This window comes from Artemia franciscana, chromosome 14, assembly GCF_032884065.1.
Source record: "Artemia franciscana chromosome 14, ASM3288406v1, whole genome shotgun sequence".
NCBI lineage: Eukaryota > Metazoa > Arthropoda > Branchiopoda > Anostraca > Artemiidae > Artemia > Artemia franciscana.
Genome location: NC_088876.1, coordinates 5,952,493 through 5,979,149, shown reverse-complemented (window position 1 = coordinate 5,979,149; position 26,657 = coordinate 5,952,493). Strand labels below are relative to the sequence as shown.

At 34.6% G+C, this 26,657-nt stretch overlaps 1 protein-coding gene across 9 annotated transcripts in view; it reads right to left on the bottom strand.

Moving 5' to 3' along the window:
* Window positions 1-25,840, bottom strand: part of LOC136035226 (uncharacterized) — a 74,209-nt gene extending 48,369 nt beyond the window's left edge. For 4 of the 9 annotated variants that reach the window (XR_010619367.1, XM_065716845.1, XM_065716850.1 and 1 more), the window contains exons 1-2: window positions 5,944-6,069; window positions 936-1,051 (exon numbers count right to left, since the gene is read on the bottom strand). The gene's annotated coding sequence lies outside the window, so the exon portion shown is untranslated. Of the gene's footprint in view, window positions 1-935; window positions 1,052-5,943; window positions 6,077-25,673 lie in introns of those variants that run through there. The other 5 variants (XM_065716847.1, XM_065716846.1, XM_065716849.1 and 2 more) reach the window with 5 other exon arrangements.
* Window positions 25,841-26,657: the final 817 nt, after the last annotated feature.

The window sequence follows — 26,657 nt, the reverse complement described above, 5'->3', positions numbered from 1 at the left end:
GTTTACAAAAAGTGCAATCCCAGATATAACCAACAACACTTGTCATTTGTTTAAAGTATAGAATACTGTTAATAATCTATGCATAAATAATCTGTGAAAGTTGAACATTTACAAGTATTGCACCCTAATACTTTCCATTGTTTGTTTAAGACAATACCACACCATGTGAAGCCATCCTGATATTTCAGCGGCCATGGAGGAGATTTTCCTTTTGACTTGTAAAACTCTGGACATTTTAAAATATTAAGTTTTTAAGTAAGCAAGATTAAGTTTCTACTGTGAGCTAAAGAGGAAGGACGAATCCAAAAATTATTACTATAGTCAAACAGGCAACAGGATCACTTTCTTGCTGGCTGAAGGGCACAACTGCTCAATGCAAATCTTTTATTGTGCCTTTCACCAAGCAGCACAAGCAAGCTATCATTCAAGCCACATACTTCCAAGAGGAATTACAAATGCTTTTTAGTATTTTTATAGTTTGCTTAAATGTTACTTTCTAATTTGTGAAAAAAATTCAACACCCATTGTTCCAAAGAGGGAACACCAAGTAACATAAACGGATTACAGAAGCAGTCCACAAACAAAAGGAAAAAATTATCCTAAAAAATTACTTCCATGGAACAGATAAGGTCACTTAAAATGTTATTAAGGCTCCAAAGTTCAGAGCCAATCATAACAGCATGAGCACTTGTTCTAAATAGTATCTGACTTAACTGAAAGTAAAGGAATATTCTATGGTACCAATGATTTGACAGTGTTTGTGAAAAACCACTTTTTCTAATCCAGAAGACTTAGTTTCAGTGTGTAGAAAAAATATCTACAAATTTCACTGTCTGATCAGAAGTTTCAAGTTTTATCAGAAAAGGGTACAAAACTCCATTTTTTTTTAAATTGGAGCATTTTCACCTCCAAATTTGACTCAACAAAAAAGTTACCTGTTTTTGACGGAAGTCCAAATCCAATTCAACACTTGTCGAAATACTTGTGGGCAGATCCTGGTGGATTCATCATGCTAATTCTTTTATTTTACTTCTTTGTTTCTCTTCCACCTCTTTTGATATGTAAATATATAAAATATTATTGAGATAGTGGAAGCAAAAATCTGAAAAAATTGCCTCAAGTATAGAGACAAAATTGCATCATATGGCGTGTAATTGTGTGCCATATGTCTCTATAAGATAATGTGTGATATAATAATGTGATATAGGTCTCTTTGTAAACACTATCTTGAATGGCCCAATTTCTCTCAGTTTTAAATGGTCCAGCAAAGATTTCGTAGTTGTTCACAGTTACAGTGTTGTCAACATTAGGCCATTTCAAAGTTAATCTACCAGATTAATCCAATTTAAAAAAAAAATAGTTTTGACTATCCTTTGTCTGGAAATTCTAGAGCTCTTGAAATATGCATGTCCTACTTAAGATTATTAGAAGTTTGTGACACCAAGGAGTTTAACATATTTCATTAGCATTTTGGGTGGGATAAGAATTCCACGCAAATTAGGGAAGGGTTCAGAGAGAATATTTTGTATTTTACAGCTTGGAATAATTTTGAAAGAAAACTACAGAGTTACCTATATTTTGACACAGCCCATTGTTGTCTTTCGAACATTTTGACAAGGTTGCAACAAGATACCCTAACAATATCTCATAATTGAAGTCAAATATCTACATTTGAATTGGGCTGAAAGAACATTTTTAGTTGGTCTGGTATTCCATTACATCAAACAAGAATTTTCAACAGTCAGAACATAGTTTTGTCAATATAATATTAGCTGTCATTTTAACTTAATTTTATCAAGAAAAAGCCAATATGGCTACATCTTAGAGAAGATCAGATGTATCTTGATACATTGGTGCTGATCCCAACTTTTTTTGCCAAAAAAAAAACAAGTAATGACAGTTTGAACATTACATAGCTAAAAAAATTGTTAGGAGCTCATTTTTTGTTGAAAACAGGAAACTGATTGAACTTAACATTCTTTTCTTATCTGGGTGTATATGATATAGTGTCCACGTTTTGCATTGTAAAAACATAACTAAGGCTTCAATAGATGGTGTTCCAAGTCATGAATAAGCAGAGTTATCCTGTCTTGAAGGAAAATTTTGACAGTGGTTCCAAAATTGTGCTGTTGAATCATTGGTGCCTTTACCCTATTCTTCTCTACCTTCTCTGATGAGTTGCTCTATTAGGGAAAAAATTATGTAAAATTCAAATCCTCACATCTTGTTATCAACAACATCTTTTCATGTCTTGAAATGTGGACATTTGTTTTGCATTTCTGTTCAGAAAGTAAAAATGAGACAAAATGTGCCAATAAATCCCTAGTTTAACCAGTTGAAATGGATATTTTGGAAATTCAGTGAAAATATGGATGGGGAGGTTTTTAATAAACCAAATGCTTTTGTCCTAGGATAAATAATTGCTTATGGGTCACTAGACTAACCTACTCTTTTTGATAAGCTACTTAATGAAACTCAAAGGCTTTCCATAATATAACAGTATGAATAGGACTAATTTGCTTATAGAACAGAAATTAATATTAGTCTACCATTAGGCCTACTCAAACGGAACATTATAAAACCCCACTGATGGATCCAGGAGGGACCCCAGATTTTTCTGGTACCTTCTTATCCTGCTTTTTTTTCTTTTTTTTAGAACAAATTTGTCCATTTGGTCAATTATAGGCATCTTTTTCACATTAACCCCCCCCCCCCCCCCAAGATTTTGCTCATCAGCATCCTTGTCACACTGGGCCACCCCAGTTATATTCTGGGTATATTTTTCAGTTAATTCACTAATGAAATAGCTAAGAAAGAAAAATAGCTTTAGAATCAGGATTTCATCCAAAAATGGTAAAAAATCAGTATGCAATTGAGCAATATTTCGCAGAGTTCCGACCCTCACCTTGTTAAAAAATAGGAACTGAGAAGAATTGCATATATCAATGAGATCAAACACTTGAAATAACTAATTTATTGACTTTCCAATAGGAACCTCTTTTAAAAATATCAATTATACTGTTTTGATGTATGTATCCTTTCAGTGTTTCAATTTTATTTAAATACTAGTTGGTGGGGGCGCTTCGCACCCCCCCCCCAAGCCCCCCCGCGCGCGTAAGTCGTTACGCGCCATATTAGTTACGCGCCATTGTAGTTGTGTCCCTATGTCCCACCTGTGAATATAGATAGATAGATAGATATATATATATATATATATATATATATATATATATATGTTTTTAACTATGTAAAACTTGCGAATATACAACATTCTTTGCTGTCCCATTGTCTGTGCATATAAATAGATTGTCAGGTTTACCGACTCTTGAACATGCAACATATAATGGTCAATGGGAAAACAATCCGTATTCAGATCTATACCTCATGATTCTAATGATTGCCCTTGAGCTTTGTTGATGGTGATTGCTAATCGACCATTCCCTGAGTCGCCATCGTCATTTATATATCCCCCTGTGCACCCTGGCATCCCCTTTGTAGTTATGTCCCTGTGTCCTGGTTGTCATTTATATTCCCTGTGTCCCGGTTGTCATTTGTGTCCCGGTGTCCCAGTCTCTGATTTCTCTTTGAGTGTCCCGGGCGTCATTTATATTCCTTGTGTCCCGGTCATCATTTATAGAGAAAGTCAGAAAAGAAAGCGTGCCGAGGAACTATCAGCAGCAAGTTTTTTGGCATAGACTCTTTGAGCATCTTCATCAGTCATTGTAAACTTAAACATTAATAGATTTCTACGTGAACATATGTCTTATATAACTTGAATGACGTCACCGTCAAAGCAAAAATGACGACAACTAATTTCATGACGTCAGCCGACACAGAAACATGACATCACCTGATCCACAGATCCACAGACAGACAACTTATTTTTATATATATAGATTAACAAAAAGCTGATTATCTTCTGATTATAAAAAATAACTTTTATTGCTTAATATTTATTTCATAAATCACAAATTTTAAAAATAATTTTTTCTTTCCAAATGCTTGTCAAAAACATCCCACATTTTGAAGTTGTGATACCAAATAGTTGATGAACATTTTGCCAAGAAGGACTATAAAAGGAAGGGACTTTGTGACTATACTCTCATTGAGTCATGTTGTAGCAGAATAGGGGCACTTGAAAACCCCATCTCTATTTTTCTGGAATGCCAAAGAGAAGTGTCCTTTTGCCCTATGTACAGAATACCTTACATGTCACTTCAGGTTCACATTAAACTTGAAAAATACCTTGTCTGAGGGAATTTTTAATTGAAAAAAGTATTTTGTATACAATTTCATTGTAAAAATAACAAATTTTCTTAATGTAGATTTTGAAAATACATTTTGCCTCCAATACCAAATTTATGCAAATTGATAGGCTACTTATTCACAAAGCCTCAACAAAGGCAAAATAGAGAAACATATCAGTTAGGGCTATATATGAGATTTTCAGGAGATGGTGCAAACAATTAGTATATTTTAAAAGAGCACAAAAAAGGCCTTAAGCTCAAGTACGCTAACTGAGCCTAGTGTGCTCACCTTGTCTCTAAGTCAGTGCTGGAATTATGTATACATGTTATTTACCATTTGTGTTGGTTGGTAAACTGAATGGGGTAAAATTCTAGTTTAGCTACTTTTTGCTATCATTGAAAGGGGTTAGGTTTGGAAAGTGAAACTTCCATAGATAGATTTGCAGACTAAACTATGTCCTGAGGAGGTATTTTGAAATACCTATCTCAACGCCTCTCTCTAGAGGGTCTGGATCTTTTATGACATTTAGAAATCTTTATGCTGCAAAAGCAAAACCATGAAAAATAGATCATCTGCTTAAATGAAGTACAACAAAAGTGTTTTCAGCTTTACAACTTTGCTCAATCCCAATTTATTGATATAAAAGCTTTAAAGATTTACAAAAAACACTTTCCAAATTTAGAAAAAAAAAACATTGTTATGGCTTGAAATTCTACTCAAAAACAGGAAGCCTTTTAAGGCATAAAGCTTGAGACAAAGAAACCAATAACTGAAAATTAAGGTACAATGCTGTTTTGTTAAAACTCCAATAGCTATAGACATGTCAAGTTGGCAAATTTTTTAGACTTAGAAATTACAATAGAGTTAATATTCAAAAAAAATTCATTTATCAGTATATTTTTTGGCCCTGGGTACATCACTGAAAATTTCGTTTTTGAACCCCTTTACAAGATAGCAAAAAGTAGCTAAGCTAGAATTTTACCCTGAATGGTAATTGGTCTTTTGTTATTAGCCTAGACCTAAAAGATTTCCTTCATAAAAATAACTTGGCATATATTTATCCATAGCCTATGTTTATTCAGATGGAGCATTGAGTGGAGAACCAAATGGTATCTTTCTGTTTGTTCCAGCTAAATTTTACCTTATAATATTAACTTATTGAATGTTTTGTCTGAGAAGCATTAACTGAACCTTTGCAATCTTCATTAATACATTTCAGCCTGATGTAAATTAATAAGCTAGACTTGTGCTTATCCAGCCAATATTCAAAAAAATTTCATTTTTCAGTATATTTTTTGGCCCTGGGTAGCCTACATCACTGAAAATTTCATTTCTTAACCCCTTTACAAGATAACAAAAAGTAGCTAAGCTAGAATTTTACCCTGAATGGTAATTGGTCTTTTGTTATTAGCCTAGACCTAAAACATTTCCTTCATAAAAATAACTTGGCACATATTTATCCATAGCCTATGTTTATTCAGATGGAGCATTGAGTCGAGAACCAAATGGTATCTTTCTGTTTGTTCCAGCTAATTTTTACCTTATAATATTAACTTATTGAATGTTTTGTCTGAGAAGCATTAACTGAACCTTTGCAATCTTCATTAATACATTTCGGCCTGATGTAAATTAATAAGCTAGACTTGTGCTTATCCAGCCTGGGCTAAACTAGAAAACATAGTTGAGATAATTTACACAAATTGATATAATCCGACAGTGAGTATCATTTTCTTCTGGTATTTTTCGTCTATAAGAACCAGCAGACTCCAAAAATTTATCAAATCTCTCTGTTTCTGACTTGTTCATGCTTTTAGATTTTAAGTTTCAGCATAAATGCTCAAATGCAGGGTTGCCACTTCAACAAAATAAATGGTACTAATCAGTACCACCAAAAAGTACTACTTTAGAAAAAAAGTACTACTTTCCAAAAAATTTCGACCATATTCGCATATTCGACCCGATATTTATCTCTTTGGTTTACCTCATAGCAAGATGATTTTTTTTGTGTCTGTGTTCGAGACCGGTTTATCTTGTCCACCTACAAACAGTCTTGGAAAGTATTTGCTTGGAAATGATAAGCTATTCAGCTAATAAGATTAAGATTTATTAATTGCTAAGCAGCCCGAGGGCCATGGCAACAAAAAATAAAAAGAAATGCATCACACGAAAATGCACATAAAAAAAAAAAAAAAAAAAAATTGTGCCAGTCGCATACTTGAATAAGGCGAGCCTAACATAAGGAGGGTTTTCGCGAGTTGGAAAGCAAAGTCGGAATCACTTTCCAGTGGTTTTCGCGCTGCTTCGAAAAGTTGCCGAGCTTTCCACATCAGTTTTCGCGCGTTGGAAACCGAAGCAGCTTTCCGGGAAAGTGATTCCACGAGGTTAGTGGAAAGCTCCGCGGAAAGTTAAATTTTTGGCGGGAATTTCAAATTTGTTGAAAGAAAACAGTGCAAGTATCACTAATAAATAAAGAAAAATGGCAAGCGGTATTGGGGTGACTTCGGTGGTATGTATGAGAATCAAAGAACCGTTAAGTAAACCATATTTATTCGAAATAGTTTGTAATTCAATATTTTCTCGGGGATATCAGCTTTCCATGTGTTTTCGCGATCAGTCCAGCGGGAAAGTGGAAAGTGATTCCAGGAATCGCTTTCCCACAGTTTTCGCGATGCGCTTCGCTCGCCGGAAAGTGATTCCGAGATCTCGCGAAAACCCTCCTATAGATAAGGATACACACGTTTTGGGCACTATCAGATTTACATATATCGAATTCTTCAGAACAGTGGCACTTGCTGATAGTGCCAGTTGCAGAAAGGTTCGTTTCTTGTTCAGAGGGCTAGGACAATTGTGTAGCTGATAGTGCCCTAGAATTTAGATTGCAACATTTTTATTTCAGGTATGGAATTAACAAAATACAGAGATCTTTCAGTTATTTAAGTAACTAGTATAGAGATTGCATCATCGCTACACCATCATCACAGGAGCATAACATAAATATTTAACATTAGGAGGTATAGGACTTTCGACTTCGAGACTAAAATTATCGGCTTTTGTTAACCATTTTGAGCCAGTGAATTGCTGGAGCGTTAATCTGGCTTCTTTTTGTTGGTATAACAAAACTTTTGCAATAGATTTTTCTTTATAATGAGAGTTTGAAGGCTTCAAAGTTGTTAAGCGAAGACGGAGTTTCGTGTCCTATTGGTCAGAGAACCGTTCTTTGAAAACCTACCATAAGGAAGCACAAAATGTACGGAAAGTTTGAAGGCTTCAAGCTCCCCTTTCTGATGAAACTTTTCTACGAAGCTGTAATTCTACAATTAAAAAAGAGCAAGCAAACTGTTTCCAATCACTTACAGGCTCAGAATGGTTATCAAACACGGATAAATCAGTCACAGATTCGGAAGTCCTATACACAACAATATTAAATTACTTCATTTCTGCCTTTTTCGTTTTCTTCAGGTATTCTACAATCTCTCTACAATCACAGACAAATTAAGGTGCCACGAAACAAGACGTCCTACTTGGCTGATCAGGGCTTACATGTCTTTGCGCTCCTGATCAGTTGTGCAGGAACATACCATGTTTCTGGATTCGGAACTTCTCGTTTCACGTGCATCATATCAGAAATCGTTTCTGGCAGTAATCTATTTCGGAGTGGTGTCCGAATCAGCTTTAATGTCGAAAACTGACGTTCGGCCGAAGCGCTGCTGTGAGGCAGAGACATAATACCCTTCATGAATATGGGTAGATCGGTAAAAGCGGGATCTCCAACTCCATCCTTGAGGGTGGATACCAAGTTCCAGAACTGCAGAACTGGCATTTTCCCTTCTTTCAAGTCTTTCTTCAGTAGTGGTAGCCTCCTCCACTCTCTGTTTAGGACTTCAACATTCACCAAACCACTGAAACAGTCCCTGAACATGCGGTAAAGAGGGATTATAGAAGGAACCGAACCAGACAACGCAGTTTCTGGCGACAGCCAGTCAAGCATTCGAAGCAAGGGGTCTTCACTGTTCACTCGTCGCTTTATTTCAGAACACAACTTGATGTAAAATGCAAGGCAATGCTTCTTTGCCGTAGCTAGCTGCCTCTCTTGAAGTTTACGACTGTCTATCTGATCAATTGTGAAGAGCTCGAACTCAGCTCCAAAATGCATTTCTGTCTCCATAGTTCTGAAGTTTCTGGGGTCTGAGAAATCTATTTCAAAGACAGAACGAATGGCCAAAAGCTCATCTTTGATATAATTCCTTGCCAGTTCGGTAAGAGTGTCCCCCACACTTCTTAAAAGCTTGTGAACTTTTACTTCTGTGCTCTGGAATTCGACATTCAACCGGTTCACAATAGGCAGAACATAGTTGAGAAACAGGTAGTAGAGTTTGACTTCAGGATCAGTCAGAGCTGCATAAAGTTTCACAGCCGTTTGATCACGACCTGCAATCGCAGGTTCAGTGAAAAATAGTGTCAGGGCAGTCCACTGTTCCACCAGTCTCTGTGAGACGGCCTCGAATCCAAGCCAGCGAGTAGCGGACGGGTATAGCAGTGCATGCTCGGCTATTTCACAAAACTTTTGAAATTCTTTGAACTCGCGTAGACGTTTCGCGCTATTCGAAACGTAGGTGTATATGTCATTGCTGAATCTGACGATCTCTGTTGGCAATTTCTCACAAGCGGAAGCAGAGCACAGAGCAAAGCTGTGACAGATACACCCAAAAACAGCAAGTCATGGAATATCTCTCTTTATGAGGGCTGCAAGACCGTTGTTCCTCCCAAGCATCACACTTGCATTATCAGATGCAAAACCAATACACTTTTCAAGTGATATTTTCTTTTCGCTTAAAGTCTTGTAGATCAGGTTTTTCAGGCCTAGTGCTGTTGTATCCTCGACTTCTGGGATAGCCAGGAAATCTTCCTTGACTTCGCAAGTTGTGCCATTGTAATATCGTACAATTATTACAAGGTACTTGGTACCACACCTGTCAGTACTTTCGTCAGCCATTAGGGAATATACTGACTCTTGCAATCTTGAGCTAAGCTGGCTGATAGCATACGGGGCAATCACGTTTTTAATTAGCCCCGTTGTTTTTGTCCTTCCGCATGCAAGACGTTTCACTACTGACGAATCAGGTATGAACTTCTGCAGTAGTGCTGGTAAGCTATCCATCATGCTCATCTCCTTCGAGTTCGAGGCTACCCAGGCTGACATAGCCAACTCTAAAGCTGTCACCTGTCGGCTTATTATCTCTCTTTCTTTCGCTGCTCCGGACAAAACAAGGTCTTTGCCTTGTCCGTCAACGATAATCACTTGATTCTTCATCGAATCAACTTTAGACATGTGACTTGCAGTCACTGCATGTCTACGTAAATGAGATAGCCCCCCAGTAATTGTCCTTTCACAGAACCTGCACCAAGGTTTTGTTTTGTCTCTTGCATACCTTTGGAGCCAGCCCTGCAGGTCTTTTTCTTCCATCCATTTTACACTGAATTTCTGTATTTTCCCAGACTTAGATGGTTTCTTTGTAGAGATTCTCCGTTTGGTTATGGTTACCAGTTCACAATTATCATCTTCACTTTCGTCTGTCATTTCTTCATGATCACTGGCTTCATCCCCAGTGTCATTACTTTCAGTATCTGATTCAGCAGAGTCACAATCTTCACTAACTGATTCACTGGTTCTATTCTGAGAGCTGTTAACCTCTCTAACTGGTTCACCTTCATTTCCTTGTATTGTACTGTCATTTTCTTGTGACTGGTCTGTTTTCTGACTAGAATTTCCTGGCACAACCTTCATATACTTTCTAATGTCCATTGTTCTGTAATGTATAAATTTCAATAAATACACTGGGAAAAGTGAATTTCTTTTGTAAAGTACATAGTATTAAGCAAAATCACAGACAGCAATAGGCTACGGCTTTGCTGGACAACCTGGACCCATTTAGATCTAACGTCAATAACTGTCTTCACTTGTATTATTCTTAACTATAACTTATGAATCCTAAATAATCCTAAATTAAGAATGTTTTTGCTTCTTTGTGCATTCCCTTAAAATTGCAAACTTGTTGAGCAGTATAATCAAGTGGTGGTATTATGACATGCTGAAACACACTTATTTTCCTTTTGACACACAGTTGGCTTACTTTGCTTCTCTTGTAGTCTTTTAGTTATGTAAGCCACAAAATGAAATGTAACACATAAGAAACAACCAAGGTATACCTGGGGACTATATAATTACCCAGATTTCAGCTAGTTTGTTGTAATACTTGTAAACACTGGTGGGCGATAATAGGTTCCAGTGCACAATAACTGCCAAATATAACAGGATGTAAGATTTTATCGCTCCTGAATCTGCACAAAAGAGAATGTACATATGAACTAATGAACCAGAATGTACATATGAACTAAGAGTCCCCCATCAGGGGACAACAAGTATTCATAATAAAATAAAATTCATTTGCTACTTTAACAATAAAAGTAGAACTGCCGGACTAGTCGGACTAGTTATTTGTCACCAGAACGGACTAGTTATTTGGACTAGTTATTTGTCATCAGAATGTACATATGAACTAAGAGTCCCCCATCAGGGGACAACAAGTATTCATAATAAAACAAAATTCATTGCTACTTAAACAAGAAAACTAGAACTGCCGGACTAGTCATGTATATTAACTATTTTTTTGGTTAGGACTAACCCCTTGGGTTCATTAAAAAATAATTTGGAACTAGCCCCATTGGGTGAGTCTACTCTCCCTACTGGATGGCACTAATTCACAGGTGGATTAGTTTACAGACTCTCCTTTCAAAACTAAAAGCCACTCTTCTTGAACTGATTTTCCTTCAGTGAAGTGAAGGCTTCACTTCACAGATTATAGAACTGGCTCTTGTCTTGCCTTTCTTTTAAAATGATATTTGTTGAGTTCAAGATCAGTTTTCAGCATTTTAACCCATGGCAAGATGTTGTATCCAGTGGGGCAAATTGAGTCTTCTGTCAGTTGAAATCTGGAATTCCTGGGGCAAATTTCTGACAGAGCTTCAATATCTATTTGACTTAGTTTGAGCCGTGTTACCAGTTCTGGCATCTTGTTGGTGATAACATCAATGTTTGCTGTCACAATGTTTACAAGTTTTTGGGTGTGTCTGGGCAACTTTTGGTTATAAACACTATTATTCTCACTTACAGTTGAAGTGGCTGGATTACAGCTGAGGTACGCAGAGCAGCTATTGAGGGACAATGTAGAGGGGCATGGGGACATAACTGTTAATTCACTATTTTTTACTTTCACAGAAGTTTGCTGTTACATTGTTATTATTGCTCACATATAAACTATTTACAGGGGGGGCTGAAATGGCAGGAGGTAGTGGCTATTTTTCCATGCTCAAGCCGCTTGCTATCAGAATTGCTTGTGTTTGCCCATTTTTGTGATTTTTCTTTTTTAATCACTAGGTCTGTTTCTCTGCATGCCAGTCTCTTCTTCATCTTTTCCAGCAGGGTTTTTCTGGTGTTGCAACCTTCGTTGAAACTGTTGCTCTAGAGTCGATTTGTGCTGGTAGGATGCATCCAGGATAAGCTGCTTTTCAGTAGAGCCGGCTACTACGAATAAGACTGGTGGGTGTTGCAGTGGTTGCCCAGCCGTGAGGGATTAGGCTGGTCATCTCTTCACAGTGAAAATTTTGGTTGCTTTTTGTAGGTATCCTGGAAATATTTGGCAAGGAATTCTTTGTCACTTGCTTGGATTGGAATTCTGTATCTGCTGATGTTGAGTTTTTATTGCTGCCTGTCTTGCTTGCTTCTGACTGTATGGTGTAGGTGTTCATCTAGTCCATCTGGTACAAGCTCTGTCATTTGTGAAGTCATTGCCAAGTCAACAATCGCTTTTACCTTGCTAGCATTGCATTTTGTGGCAAGTTCCATGTGAATCTCTTGGAGGCCCTTGTTGTCAGTTGACATTATGCTAGCAGTATGTCAATATTTGGCAAGGAAGTCTTTGTCACTTGCTTGGATTGAAATCCTGTATCTACTGATGTTGAGTTTTTATTGCTGCCTGTCTTGCTTGCATCTGACTGTGTGGTGTAGGTGTTCATCTAGTCCATCTGGTATAAGCTCTGTCACTTGTGCAGTCATTGCCAAGTCAACAATTGCTTCTACCTTGCTAACATTGCATTTTGTGGCAAGTTCCTTGTGAATCTCTTTGAGGCCCTTGTTGTCAGTTGACATTATGCTAGCAATGTCGTCATGTACTTCTTTTTTGAAAGATTCATGAGAGAATATAATTTGAGTTTATGCTATCAAGTATTTCTAGTATACCCTAGTGTTACCAACAGAACTTGAACAAAATTAATGGTTTTACTGCTACTGCTACTAACAACTCACCACAACACCAAGGCACCTGAGGCCTGCACACTCTCCTCAATCCCAATCTATTCAAAGCCTTCCTCTTTTCCTCTTTATACCCTCCATTGAACTTCCAATCTCCCTTAAATCTTCTTTATAACATCCTCATATCCCAACTACAGACAACCTGCTTTCCATTTAGCCCTGGATGGTTGGCCAACAAGAACTATCTATGGCAATCTTTCATTACCAGAATGTGTCCTGGACAAGTCAACCTTTATCTCATTACAGCTCTTGAAAGTGGGATTGAACTGTATTTTTTAATGTTGATTGTTTGAAACATGGTTAGTCAGCTGGCTACCCAGAACAATCCATTGGCAATATCTGTGGAAAACATATTGCAAATTTTCATCTAGTTTTTGGAGTGCTTGTGCTTCAGAACCATATTTGATTACTGTCATCTCTTTAGCTTCCAAAATTCTAATGTTGGTTAACAAATTTATCTTCATAACTTTTCAAACTTTTTTCAACTTAAAAAAAAACACCCTGAGCCATGGGTAGTTTACTTTTAACGTAGTTAGTGCTCCCACTGTTTTTTCTAATAATACTGGCAAGGGAAGTGAAGCTGTTCACCTAATTAATCTTTTTACTACCCATTTTCACCTTTTCATCTTGTCATATTTCTAGCCTTAGTGACCTTGTCTTATTAACATTAATTTTTAAACCTATTCTAGCACACCAAACTTGCAAAACCTATTAAAGCTCATTCATTTTGCTCAAACATTCATTTAGGACGGATGTTTTTCCTTCCCAGTTGATTCCATGTTCTTAAATTGCCTTTCTTGTGCTCCTTAAGGCAAAGTCTATAAAATTGATCCATATTAAGGGGGATAAAACACAACCTTGCTTAACTCCCAATTTGATATTAAACAAGCTGCTAACCTCATTTCCTACCTTAACCACAGAAGTATTATTCTTGTACATAGCACTAATCACTTTAATATGTTTGTCTGGTATACTATACAAAGATAATACCTTCACTAAAGCTCTTCCATCAACAGAGTTGAACGCATGATCATAATCTATAAAACTGAAGACCAAAAAAGATAACTTCGAAGACCACAACTGAGGACCAAATGTGTTTGATAACTCAGGCTCTCCTCAATTATTAACCTAAGGTTGGAAGTTTGGTTGGTACATCCTCTACCTTTTCTAAAACTGCACTGTTCTTCTCTTATCACTTGGTATATAAAAAATCTTAGTCTAAAAAGTATCATATTACTAAGTATTTGTTACCTACAGAGACCAGACTAATGTCTTGATAATTACCAAACTTACTCTTATCACTTTTCTTATGCAGTAGTTTATTTAGGATTTCTTAAAATTGCTAGGTACTTCCCCTTTTTCAAAAATCATTATTTAGTAAAAGTATTTTGTATAAACTTTGTATTTTGTATAAAAGAATTGATTGTACAAATTTTGTAGGGGGTTTATTGGATTCCTAGTTGGAAGTTGTAGTGCCATCTTAACCTCATATTATCCTGCAATGCATTGGATAGAAATTTGGAGATGGCCATTTGTTGTTGTAGAAACTTTGAAAACAAATCATTTGATTGGAAATCAAAAGGGTTAGTACCCTTTTTAATACTCAAAAGTGATTGGAGGGAAATTAACCACCCTCTCTTGTCCACCATTTCTCTAAACACATCCAAATTTTGAGATAGTCATTTTGTTGAATGCAACTGAAAGGACTGGAATTTAAGTCTTTGAGGATGACCCCCCACAGTCCCCAGGACAAGGTAAGTTATGTTCTGGGGGCATAAAGGCTGATTGCATAAACTTTGGAGAGGGAAGGGGGGGGGTTGATTAGTAATCAAAAGTTGCATTGCCATTTTGAAGATTAAAACATAAAATCACAAAGAAAGGATAAAACAAGGACAATAAACAGCTATTTTTTTAAATGTTTTTCACTGGGTTTATTCTGTCCTTGTTTCATCCTTTCTTCAAAATTTTATTTTTATCATGATTAGCCAGGGTGATATCCCCACCCCTGAAACTTTGTATTTTCCCGTAATGCATTTTGAGATGGCCAGATATTGTTGTAGAAAATTTCAAGAATACTCATTCAATTGGAAAAGGAAAGGGCTACTGCCCTATTTATTAGGCGAAAGTGATTGGAGGATAACAAGTCTCCTTTCCCTGCATGCCATTCAATTCCAAAAACACATAAAATCAAAATTTTGAGATAACCATTTTGTTCTGTGTTGTTGAAAACTCTGGAAATTATGTCTTTGATAACTCCCACGCCTTCTCAAGATTAAATAAAAAAAAACAATTTTTTGAAATGAAAATGATATTTTAACCCATCTAAGGGCTAGAACTATCTCATATGTGGAGTAGTAATACAGAATCCACATATATGGGTTAGTACAGTACCCAGTTTTGAACCAACTCAATAATAGGGGTTAGTTATAAACAAACAGTTAGCAACTTAGCTAATGTACATAACTGCGTTGGGCTGGGACGTTGCATAGCAGTTGGCCCTCACATTACAAATTTGTTTGGAAAATTTTACCTTAGTTGGTCACATTTGAAAATACATTCGAAATTCTTGCCTGTCAATCTGATAACTTGCAGTCGCGGATTTTAAAAATCCCTAGAAGGCTAGAAACAACGAAGTCGGCACGACTTTGAAAATCCCTAGCAGCGAAACGAAACGATTTCGACTTGACTTGAAAAATTACCGAAAAAGTGCCATTTTATGGACAAAAAAGTACTACTTTCACAAAAAAGTATTAAAAAAGTACTACTTTCACGTAAAGTATCCAAAAAGTACTACTTTGATCAAAAAGTACTAAAAGTAGTACTTTCGTACTACCCGTGGCAACACAGCTCAAATGATCATAAAAGCGGGGTTGCCAAGATACAACCTGGAAGCTAACTTTTCAGGAAAATGTAACGCCAGAGAAAAAATAAATTGACCAGCCATATATCGTTAAATAGTGTCTATAAAAAAAAGCTTTGTTGGGGTATCTCAGCTTGAATTCTAGAACAGAAAACGCAACACGGTTTCAATTGTGTGTTTTATTTGAATAATAGTGTTTTAGTTAAACAAAATTTGCTAAATTTTTTATATACCCCGTGTTCTTTTACTTGTCCGATTACTTATCTAATTAATCCAAGCGTTTTGACGCACATGACGTCAGAGGTTACTCGGAATACCCCATCGAACGCTCAGGATTACTTGTCCGTGGGCTTGCACTTTCTAACCCCGAAAAAAAAGATTATTGAGGACAAGTGATGTTAATCTATATATATAAAAATAAGTTGTTTGTGGGTTATGTCTGTCGAGTGACGTCATGTCATCATGTCATGTCGTCATGAAGTTAGTTGTCGTCATGTTTGTTGTGACGATGACGTCATTAAAGGTATTTAAGAAAATCGTTCAAAGACAAATTTTTAATTGTAAGAGTGGACGGAAAAATGTTTAATTGTAAAATGACTGAAGAACCTACAATGGCAACAGCCGAGGAAGCTGCTCAAAGAGTCTATGCCAAAAAAATTGCGGCTGATAGAGAAAGTAAAAAAAAGAAAGCGTGCCGAGGAATCACAAGAATAACAAGAAAACAGGCTTGCGGCTAATAGAGAAAGTAAGAACAGAAAGCGTACCGAGGAATCACAATATATATGCATATATATACATATATATATATATATATATACATATATATATATATATATATACATATATATATATATATATATACATATATATATACTATATATATACTATATATATCTTCTATATACATAAAAATAAGTTGTATGTGCGTTATGTCTGTCTGTCCGCATATGACGTCTAAATTATCTCATCATATACAAATTCAAAAACGAATGTATTCAAGCCCGAAGTAGCTGAGTTGGTAACGCGTTATGTTCCAGGTTCTGGGTCCAAGATGTTCCAGGTTCGAACCTTGGCTAGGTAAAAACAACAAAAAAAAACTATAAAGAAACAACTAAAAACTAAAAAAAAACTAAAAAACTAAAAAAGGTAAAAACTACAAAAAAACTAAAAAGAAAAAAACAACTAAAAACTAATAAAAAAAACTAAAAAAGCTAAAAAAGTAAAAAAACTAAAAAAGAAAAAAAGGAAAAAAACTGAAAAATAAAGGAGAAAAACAAAACTAAAAAAATAAAAAAACTAAAAAGGTAAAAACTACAAAAAAAACTAAAAAGAAAAAAAACTAAAAAAACTAAAAAAAAGGTAAAAACCAAAAAAAAACTAAAAAGACAAAAAAGGAAAAAAAAAATATTTCATCATATACCAATTCAAAAACGAATGTATATACAGACGGGACACCGGGACACAAATGACGACCGGGACACAGGGAATATAAATGACGACCGGGACACAGGGACACAACTACAACGGGGACGCCGGGGGGCACAGGGGGACATATAAATGACGACGGCGACACAGGGAATGTTCGATTAGCAATCACCATCAACAAAGCTCAAGGGCAATCATTAGAATCATGAGGTATAGATCTGAATACGGATTGTTTTTCCCATGGACAATTATATGTTGCATGTTCAAGAGTCGGTAAACCTGACAATCTATTTATATGCACAGACAATGGGACGTCATTATAAGTATATAAGGCTTTGTATATGCACAGACAATGGGAATGCCAAGAATGTTGTATATTCGCAAGTTTTACGTAGTTAAAAATATATATATATATACATATATATATATATATATATATATATATATATATATATATATATATATATATATATATATATATATATATATATATATCTATATATATAAAAATAAGTTGTCTGTGGATGGATGGATGTGTCAGGTGACGTCACCTGAAAAAACTGGATTAGGTGACGTCAAAACTGAAAAAACTAAAAAAAGGCAAAAACTACAAAAAAAACTAAAAACTAATAAAAAAAATAAAAAAGCTAAAAAACTGAAAAAACTATAAAGGTAAAAACCAATAAAAAACTAAAAAAAAAAACTGAAAAAACTAAAAAAAGGCAAAAACTACAAAAAAAAACTAAAAACTAATAAAAAAAGTAAAAAATCTAAAAAACTAAAAAAACTAAAAAAACTAAAAAAAGGTAAAAAACTAAAAAAAATAAAAAATAAAAAAAACTAAAAAAAAGGAAAAAACTGAAAAATAAGCTAAAATAAAGGTAAAAACCAATAAAAAACTAAAAAAAAAAAGGAAAAAACTAATAAATGACGACACTCAAAGAGAAAGCGACCAGGACAAAAGGAATGTTCGATTAGCAATCAACAAAGCACCGGGACACAGGGAGTATAAATGACGACCAGGACATAAGTAAAAAAAAAAAACTATCTATATATATAAAAATAAGTTGTCTGTGGATCTGTGGATCGTGGATCAGGTGACGTCACCTGAAAAAACTGGATCAGGTGACGTCAAAACTGAAAAAACTAAAAAAAGGCAAAAACTACAAAAAAAACTAAAAACTAATAAAAAAAATAAAAAAGCTAAAAAACTAAAAAAACTAAAAAAAGGTAAAAACTACAAAAAAAACTAAAAACTAATAAAAAAGCTAAAAAACTAAAAAAACTAAAAAAAAGGCAAAAACTACAAAAAAACAAAAAACTAATAAAAAAAATAAAAAAGCTAAAAAACTAAAAAAACTAAAAAAACTTAAAAAAGGTAAAAAACTAAAAAAACTAAAAACTAAAAAAAAAACTAAAAAAGGTAAAAACTAAAAGAACTAAAAAAGAAAAAAATAAATGACGACACTCAAAGAGAAAGCGACCAGGACAAAAGGAATGTTCGATTAGCAATCAACAAAGCACCGGGACACAGGGAGTATAAATGACGACCAGGACACAAGTAAAAAAAAAAATTAACAAAACTAAAAAGAAGGTAAAAACTACAAAAAAACTAAAAAGAAAAAAAAAACTAAAAACTAATAAAAAAACTAAAAAATCTAAAAATCTAAATAAACTAAAAAAGAAAAAAAAAGGAAAAAAATAAAGGAGAAAAACAAAACTAAAAAACGAATGTATATACAGACCGGTACACCGGGATACAAATGACGACCGGGACACAGGGAATATAAATAACGACCGGGACACAGGGACACAACTACAACGGGGACACCGGGGGAAACAGGGGGATATAAATGACGACCGGGACAAAAAAACTAAAAAGAAATAAAAACTAAAAACTAATAAAAAAAACTAAAAAATCTAAAAATCTAAATAAGCTAAAAAAGAAAAAAAAAGGAAAAAAATAAAGGAGAAAAACAAAACTAAAAAACGAATGTATATACAGACCGGGACACCGGGATACAAATGATGACCGGGACCCGGGACACAGGGAATATAAATGACGACCGGGACACGGGGACACAACTACAACGGGGACACCGGGGGAAACAGGGGGATGTAAATGACGACCGGGACACCGGGACAGGGAATGGTCGATTAGCAATCACCATCAACAAAGCTCAAGGGCAATCATTAGAATCATGAGGTATAGATCTGAATACAGATTGTTTTCCCATGGACCATTATATGTTGCATGTTCAAGAGTCGGTAAACCTGACAATCTATTTATATGCAAAGACAATGGGACAGCAAAGAATGTTGTATATTCGCAAGTTTTACGTAGTTAAAACCATATATATATATATATATATCTATATTGACAGGTGGGACATAGGGACACAACTACAATGGCGCGTAACTATTATGGCGCGTAACGACTTACGCGCGCGGGGGGGCTTGGGGGGGGCGCGAAGCGCCCCCACCAACTAGGTGTTGGGGTGGCGCGAAGCGCCACCCCAACAGCTAGTATATATATATATATATGTATATATATATATATCATGAAAAGAGAAATCACCAATGCAACAGCACAAACACACACACAAAAAAATTTCTTTAAGTATTTCCAGATAATTCTTTTGATATTTATTTAAAAGCTCGTTATAATGAAAACTAATTTTTTTAAATTGCCAAGTTAATTTATTTGCAGAAAAACCTCTTGATATCAATTTTTTGCTTAAGATTTTACATCTATTTTTAAAATCAATATAATTACTACAAATCCTTGGATAACGAAGTAACTGTGAGAAAAACGCTGAATATGTGATATTTGAGTGTATATTACTTTCAGGGAATGGGAAACTAATCACTTCAAAATCAAAATCATCTGTTTTATTATACATTTTAAAACTTAATTTATTATTATCACAAATGTTAATATTTAAATCTAAGAAATGATCTTCATGACCAGCGCCATGACTAGGTTCAAGAATAAGCTCTGATGGGTATATATTTTTAGAAATATCAATGAAATACTTACAATTTAAGACTTAAAATTAAAGAGAGGTCAGTAGCAGCAATGCGGGTTGGACATTTAGCTGCTTCAGCAATAAACCGTGGTTTAGGGGGATTCTTATGAAATTTTACAGTCCAACATAGGAAAGGGAACTTTTTATCATTGTCATTTATTTTAATATTAAAATTTTTAAAAAGTATTTCTTCAGTCTTTTCAATTAAATTCTCATCCTCTAAATTTACCTTTTCGTAAACATTAGTTGTGCATAACTCCCTTTTTAAGATATCACAATACAGCTTCTGAAAAATTATGGCAAAATTATTATTAGCTTTATCCACTGGCACAATTACAAATTCATTCTGTAGATTAGCAATTGCTTGTTCAATCTTCGCATTATAAAATAATGATTTAGTGTTACTATTTTTTAAATTAGCATATATTTTACTTCTTATTCTACTAATAATTAAATTCTTCCAACTTTGAAAACTCTCTTTATTTTTATTCTCTTTCTTACACCACTTATCAATAAATAAATCAAAATCATTTTCCAAGCCATCAAGAACACTCGATGGTTTCAGATGATGAGAAAGACGGAAATTAGCCCCTTTATTCATTATAATTTGAAGATCATCTTGCTTTATTATTGACAAGTCCCCTGTTATAACATGTTTGTAAGTAGGATTTACAAATGGGCCAAGTTGCTTACAATTACAAACTGGTTTCCAATTTATATCACTATCTAATCTTTTTAGTATTAAATTATAATTAAAAATAATTTGCCCAATAGTTTTTTAAAATTTATAAGTTAAAACTGGACTATCATTATAATTCAAATTACTAGGAAGGGCCTGTTTCACATGCCGCTGATTTACAATTTCTGGTAAATTAATATCTTCAATCTGCTTACAAGTAAAATTAATAGGTAAATATAATCTGTTATCCTTATTACCAATCTTATCAAACTTTTTCTTTTTTGAAATAAATTTCGTTTTAGTTAGAATGCAAATTGTATCACATATTACTTTAAAATTATATTCAAGAGCTGTATTATTCTTAACAACCCAGAAAAGTTTGATTAAATTCCTCTTGGATAAATTATTTAGACATTTTATTACAGAAATCATACCCCTAGATTCAAGTAGCTGGCATAGATCTATAGAAAGCATATGTACATCTAATTCATTTTTTCTATTATTTTTCCTATGTCCTCTCGATCGTTATATATATATATATTCACAGGTGGGACACAGGGACACAACTACAATGTCGCGTAACTAATATGGCGCGTAACGACTTACGCGCGCGGGGGGGGGCTTGGGGGATAGGACGCGAAGCGCCCCCGCCAACTAGGTGTTGGAGTGGCGCGAAGCGCCACCCCAACAGCTAGTATTACATTTTTTTTTAAATGGATAAACATATGAAATCGTTAAGTCTAGAGAAAAGATAAGGAAAATTTAAATAATGGAAATAATCTTAGCTTTTCAGTGACCTGTAAGTAATCTTATGCATATTCCTTAGGATCTAAAGGGTTTTTGGTGTTCTAGGCCTGTCTTGCATAGGCTAAGCTTCATAAGGAGTAAGAAGAAAAGTTTTTTGGTTATTAAAGAGGTTGGTTCTTAGGAAGGCAGCTATTACATTGGTGAGTTAGTCAAATACTACTATATCAAACATGCCTAGTTTCTAAGTCATCCTACAATACTTAGATGAAAAAAATTTAGAATGATTAGGCCAATACCTATAGCCTTTTATATAGTCTATATTTGTTGAGATTGCTATTTAAAATGGATTTTTAAGGTAAAGTAGGGATAAAACTTTACTTTAGCTACTTTTGGCTATCTTTGAAAGAGGTTAGGCTAGGAAAATGAAACTTCCAGGGATGTGTCTACAGGCTAAAGTATGTCCCAGAAAGGTATTTTGGAGTACCTACTTCTACTTCTCTTCCCTCTAGAGGGTCCTGAAATTTTTGGTTGCCTTATTTTTTGGTTATCAGTTTCTTTTTCTCTGGCCTTAGTTCTGAAAGACAATACCTGGTAAAATTCTTGTTAATTGACTTCTTCCTATCTCAGAAAGGGTTTGGGTTAGGAAAATGAAACTTTCAGAGATGGGTCTATAGGCTAAAGTATGTCCTTGGAAGGTATTATAAAGTACCCATCTCCACTCCTTCTCCTTCTTGAGGGCCCTAAAATTTGCCTACATGACTACATGACTACATGACCTATTGAAATTTTGACAAAACAACATTTTACCTTAATTTTCAGTTACTAGTTGCTTTTTCTCTGCCTTTAGTTCTGAAAATATAATTCCTGTTATTTGAATAGAATTTTGAGCCAAATCAATGCTTTTTTTCAAAATTTAGGAAATGTATTTGCATATCTTTCAAACCTTATAAAATGGAATTGAGCAAAGTTATGAAGCTGAAAACAATTTTGTTGTACTCCAATTAAGCAGAAGATCTATTTTGCAAGGTTTCACTTTTATAACACACAAATTTTTAAAGGTCATCAAAGGTCAGGGCCCTCTAGAGGGAGAAGGAGTGGAGGTAGTTGCTTCAAAATACTTTCCCGGGACACACTTTAGTCTCTAGACTCATCCCTGAAAGTTTCATTTTCCTAACCTAAACCCTTTCTGAAATAGCAAGAAGTCAATTAACTAGAATTTTACCCAATTCCTGTTGATTGAGCAGAACTTTAAGCCATAACACTGTTTTTTTTTCTAATTTTAGAAATAACCTTTTATGCCACCTCATTATAGGTTAAATATATGGCTTATATTATTTATTCTCCATGAATTTTTGTTTTATTTGATTTCATTCATGTCAGTTGCTTTCTGTTAAAAATATGTTTATTTTTTTTACATCAAGCTTCTTCTTTTGTGAAAAAATTTGAACTGTTTTTCTTTTTACATGTTGTATAAAATGTAAAGGAATACCTGACCCTTCATTTCATAGATTCAACTAAAAGCCTTCAAGTCATCTTATATCAAAATACATCTGACACATTTTAATGTTTTTTTTTTTTAGATGACATAGGACACCATTAAAGTTTTGCAATTCCTTTGCTAAAAAGTGCCAAGTTTAGAGAGTTATGTTAATATTCTTCTTGCTGATCACTATAATGTTTTTAAAATTCCTTCTGTTTAAAGCATTTTAGATAGATTCTGAGCCAACCATGGGTATATTGTTGTCACAAATTATTTTTCTCAAATGGACTGGTGGAAAACAAATAGAACATATAATTTCTCTCTTTTATTATTTCAAGACTAGAATATCACAAAACTAAGTGTTCATATTGCTGATTGTATCTCAAGTAAATACAATCCCTGATGGAGTTTTGTTGATACCTGTCTTAAAATTTATTTGTCTTAATAAAATACATATTGTTTGTAGGACAGCAGTGAAAAATGGGAGCAACTATGACTTGAATTGTTTTTTTTTTTCTTCAATATTTTCTTTTTCCAAATAATTTTTGTTCCTGGTGACATTTGTGTTCCTTCCTAAGTGGCTGGCACTCTAGGTTGAGAATCTTTTATCCAAAGGGCACAGGTTTAATTCCTGGTATTAGCAGTTTATTTGGTTTGGGACAAAGGTCAGTGATGTGACTCTGTAAGTTCAGCCAGAATTGGCCCAAACTTAACAGGTTACCTAGGGAAATCTGGGGTCAGTAAGCAGGAAGGGCATGCAAAAGCATAGGATGAGTGGCCCCTAGCTTCCTATTGTACTTCCTGGCTAAAGGACCACCTGGTCCTTTACTGGGCTTCTGACTTAGCCATAGAAGCTTTGTTTAAAACCCATTAAATATAAGTACAAAGGAAGAAATGCCAGTAAGGTGGTCCTTCCTTTTCAATGAATTGTTGATGTACAGACAAGAGTGTAGGTCATAAGATGTGGCTGGTGAATGTGTTGCAAGGTTTAAAAATTTAGGGCAATTGCTCAGGTTGGCAACTGAGCACAAAAGTAAAATTTTTTGAATGGTTTTCTTTGTGAATGTTATATTTATGTAATGTCAAGCATTTTAAAGTTAATCCTCATTGTTTTAATTGCCATGGCCCTAGGACTTTAGTGTATTAAAACCTACTTATGTCCACCCATTTTCTTTTAAACAGAGAGGAGTTCTATGTTTCCTAGCTTCAATAAATTTATATGCAATTTTGAGACCAGGGTTACAAAGTAGGTCAAAACTTGAAAATGGAGCTGTGATATGACTAATTAATTTGTAAGCAATGTATATCAATTTAAAGATTTAAAAAAATCATGTAGAAAACAAACAAGACAAATAAATAAAAGTATCCCTTTACAACCATTTAATGAAGTGTAACAAATGTAGATCATCCCTAAGATTGAAATGAACAAAGCTTCAATTATGAATCTGTTTTCTTTAAACAGACTGAAGGGGCAAACCTAAAAGCTATGACAAATTAAATCTCACTTTTGGTCTCTTTCCTTTTCAATGGGAACTTTCTTTGGATTTTTTTTTTTTCAACCAAGTAAAAACAGCAGGGACAGGATCAGGTATAAGTGACCTTCTACTTAGTCTACATACCCAGGGGAAAATCATGAAGCTATACCATATTTTTGATTCACAAATAAAGTGAACATACCCCTTGATGCTTTTTTTTATGTTCTTTACAAACATAATAAGTGCTTCAATTGCAAGTTTTTGAGCTCTTGAAAATGACCAAAATCTACCCAAATAGTTTTTGGGCTTAAAAAGCTTAAAACATTGGTCTCAAATTTACTGTTTCATTATTAATCCATTTTTTTAGTGTTATATAATCTATGAGCACTGATTTTTCACAATTAAGTTGAATTAATAAATTTTACAATATTATGCTGTTTTTCATCTTCTTTGATGCCAAATTTTCAATTAAAGTATGTGTTTTTGGTCTTTTTTGACAAAACAATGTATGTTTTTCACTGCCAAAATTTGTTAGGTTAAGTAAGGTCAAAAAGTGCTTAAACTTGAACTAGCAATATAAGCAATTATTGTATTTGTAAAGAACATACAAAAAGGCATCAAGTGGTATATTCACTATTCACTTTATTTGTAAGTCAAAATATGAACAGCAAAAAATTTACCCCTAACATGCCTAATTTGCAAATATTTAGCCCAAATTATATATTTCCAATGTTTTCTGCCACCTTTTACTTGTTTTTCCAGTTCTTGTTTTGTCACAGTTGCTTCAATTAACAGGTACTAGGGTTGAGGGATAGATTGGCAGAATCAATAGAAAATATGTAATTTCAGCTATAAATTTCCTTATTAGGAGGGTTGGGGCTAAAGTAGAGCAAGGCTGCATGTAGAATGTGTTAGCTATAATTATTATGTAAATTACAAATATAACCAGAGAAGAATAAGTAGCAAAAAGCTATATATGCATAAGCACATGTTATTTAACAATGACTTCTCAAGTGCTTAACTATGACCCCTTAGTAGGCTAATATTGAAAAGAAATGAGCAACAGAAAAAGTGAAATTTAGTGTAAATGACAATCAGGAACTGGATACTGGCTCAAGGGGGCCAAAAACAGGGCTATATAATTGGATTTCAAAGAAGGTGGTGATTTTTTAGTGAAAAACACTTCGCTGGCTAATTTAGGACTTCAAATTGATTAGCCTATTGAAATTTTCCTCTTCTATGCAATTGAAATATTTTTCCCTTTTCAGAGCATTAAGACAATTTATCACAATAAAAAATATCCAAAGCATCTTGAATGGAATGACTAAAAAAGGCAAATGACAACCAAAATTGCAATCTTACGATTAAACTTCTGGCCACACAGATTGTATTAGGCCACCCAGCTCTGAAATAATTGCTGAAGGTGTATTTGCCTGTAAAATTAGAAACAGGCCCGAAGCCCCAGCCTCTTCCTTGTCAGAACTTCACATACCATTAAAGCAATAATATAGGCTATTTTACACGTGAAAAATGTTGTTATTCTCATAGTTATTCGTGCCGTTTCAAGTGACACGTGGCCAGATTAGTATTTGCTGTTATCTTTTAGGGGTTAAATCCTGATAAGTGGAAATCCCATTGGACAAGTAAAAGAACACGGGGATAGGAATTGCCAATGGCATTGTTTTGGGTACCCGACTGACTGACTGTGTTTCAAACGTCAGGCCGCACGAAAAGTTGGTTCAATCTCGCTTTTTAGGACCAAAATGAGAGAAATTTCGAGGTGGCTATGGTAAGTTCTTCAAATGAAGGGTGACAGATTGCCGAAGATTGCCCTTTTCGGCCAACCGTCTAGAGCTAAGCTGAAAGCAGGTTGTCTGCGGTTGGCATTGGAGGATGTCATAAAGAAAGCTTTAAGGGAAGTGGGAACATCCTGGGAGGGTGTAAAGAGGGAGGCTTTGAAATATTAATATGAAGGAGGGGCGTCTGTAGCTGTGTTAGCCTCATGCGGCTTGTTGCTGCAGTGAGTTGTTGCTAGTAGTAGTAGTAGTAGTAGTTAAATATATGAGGAGCCCAATTACTAAGAAAATTGTTACGAGCCGTAAAGATTATCGATTTATTCCCTTAATAGATCACGATAATCGAAGAACTAAAAAATGGATAAGAAAAAAAAATACTGAAAACATAATAAACTTGAAGTCCTCGGCAAATTTGCAATTATCATGGATCAAAATAATTTCGTTTGCCCTGTATGATCCCAAAGCGGATTGTTCTACTAATACAACCATTCCAGTGCAGCTATATTCCTCCTCTAAGACATGACTAATACTTTTAAGCAAATGATTTTTC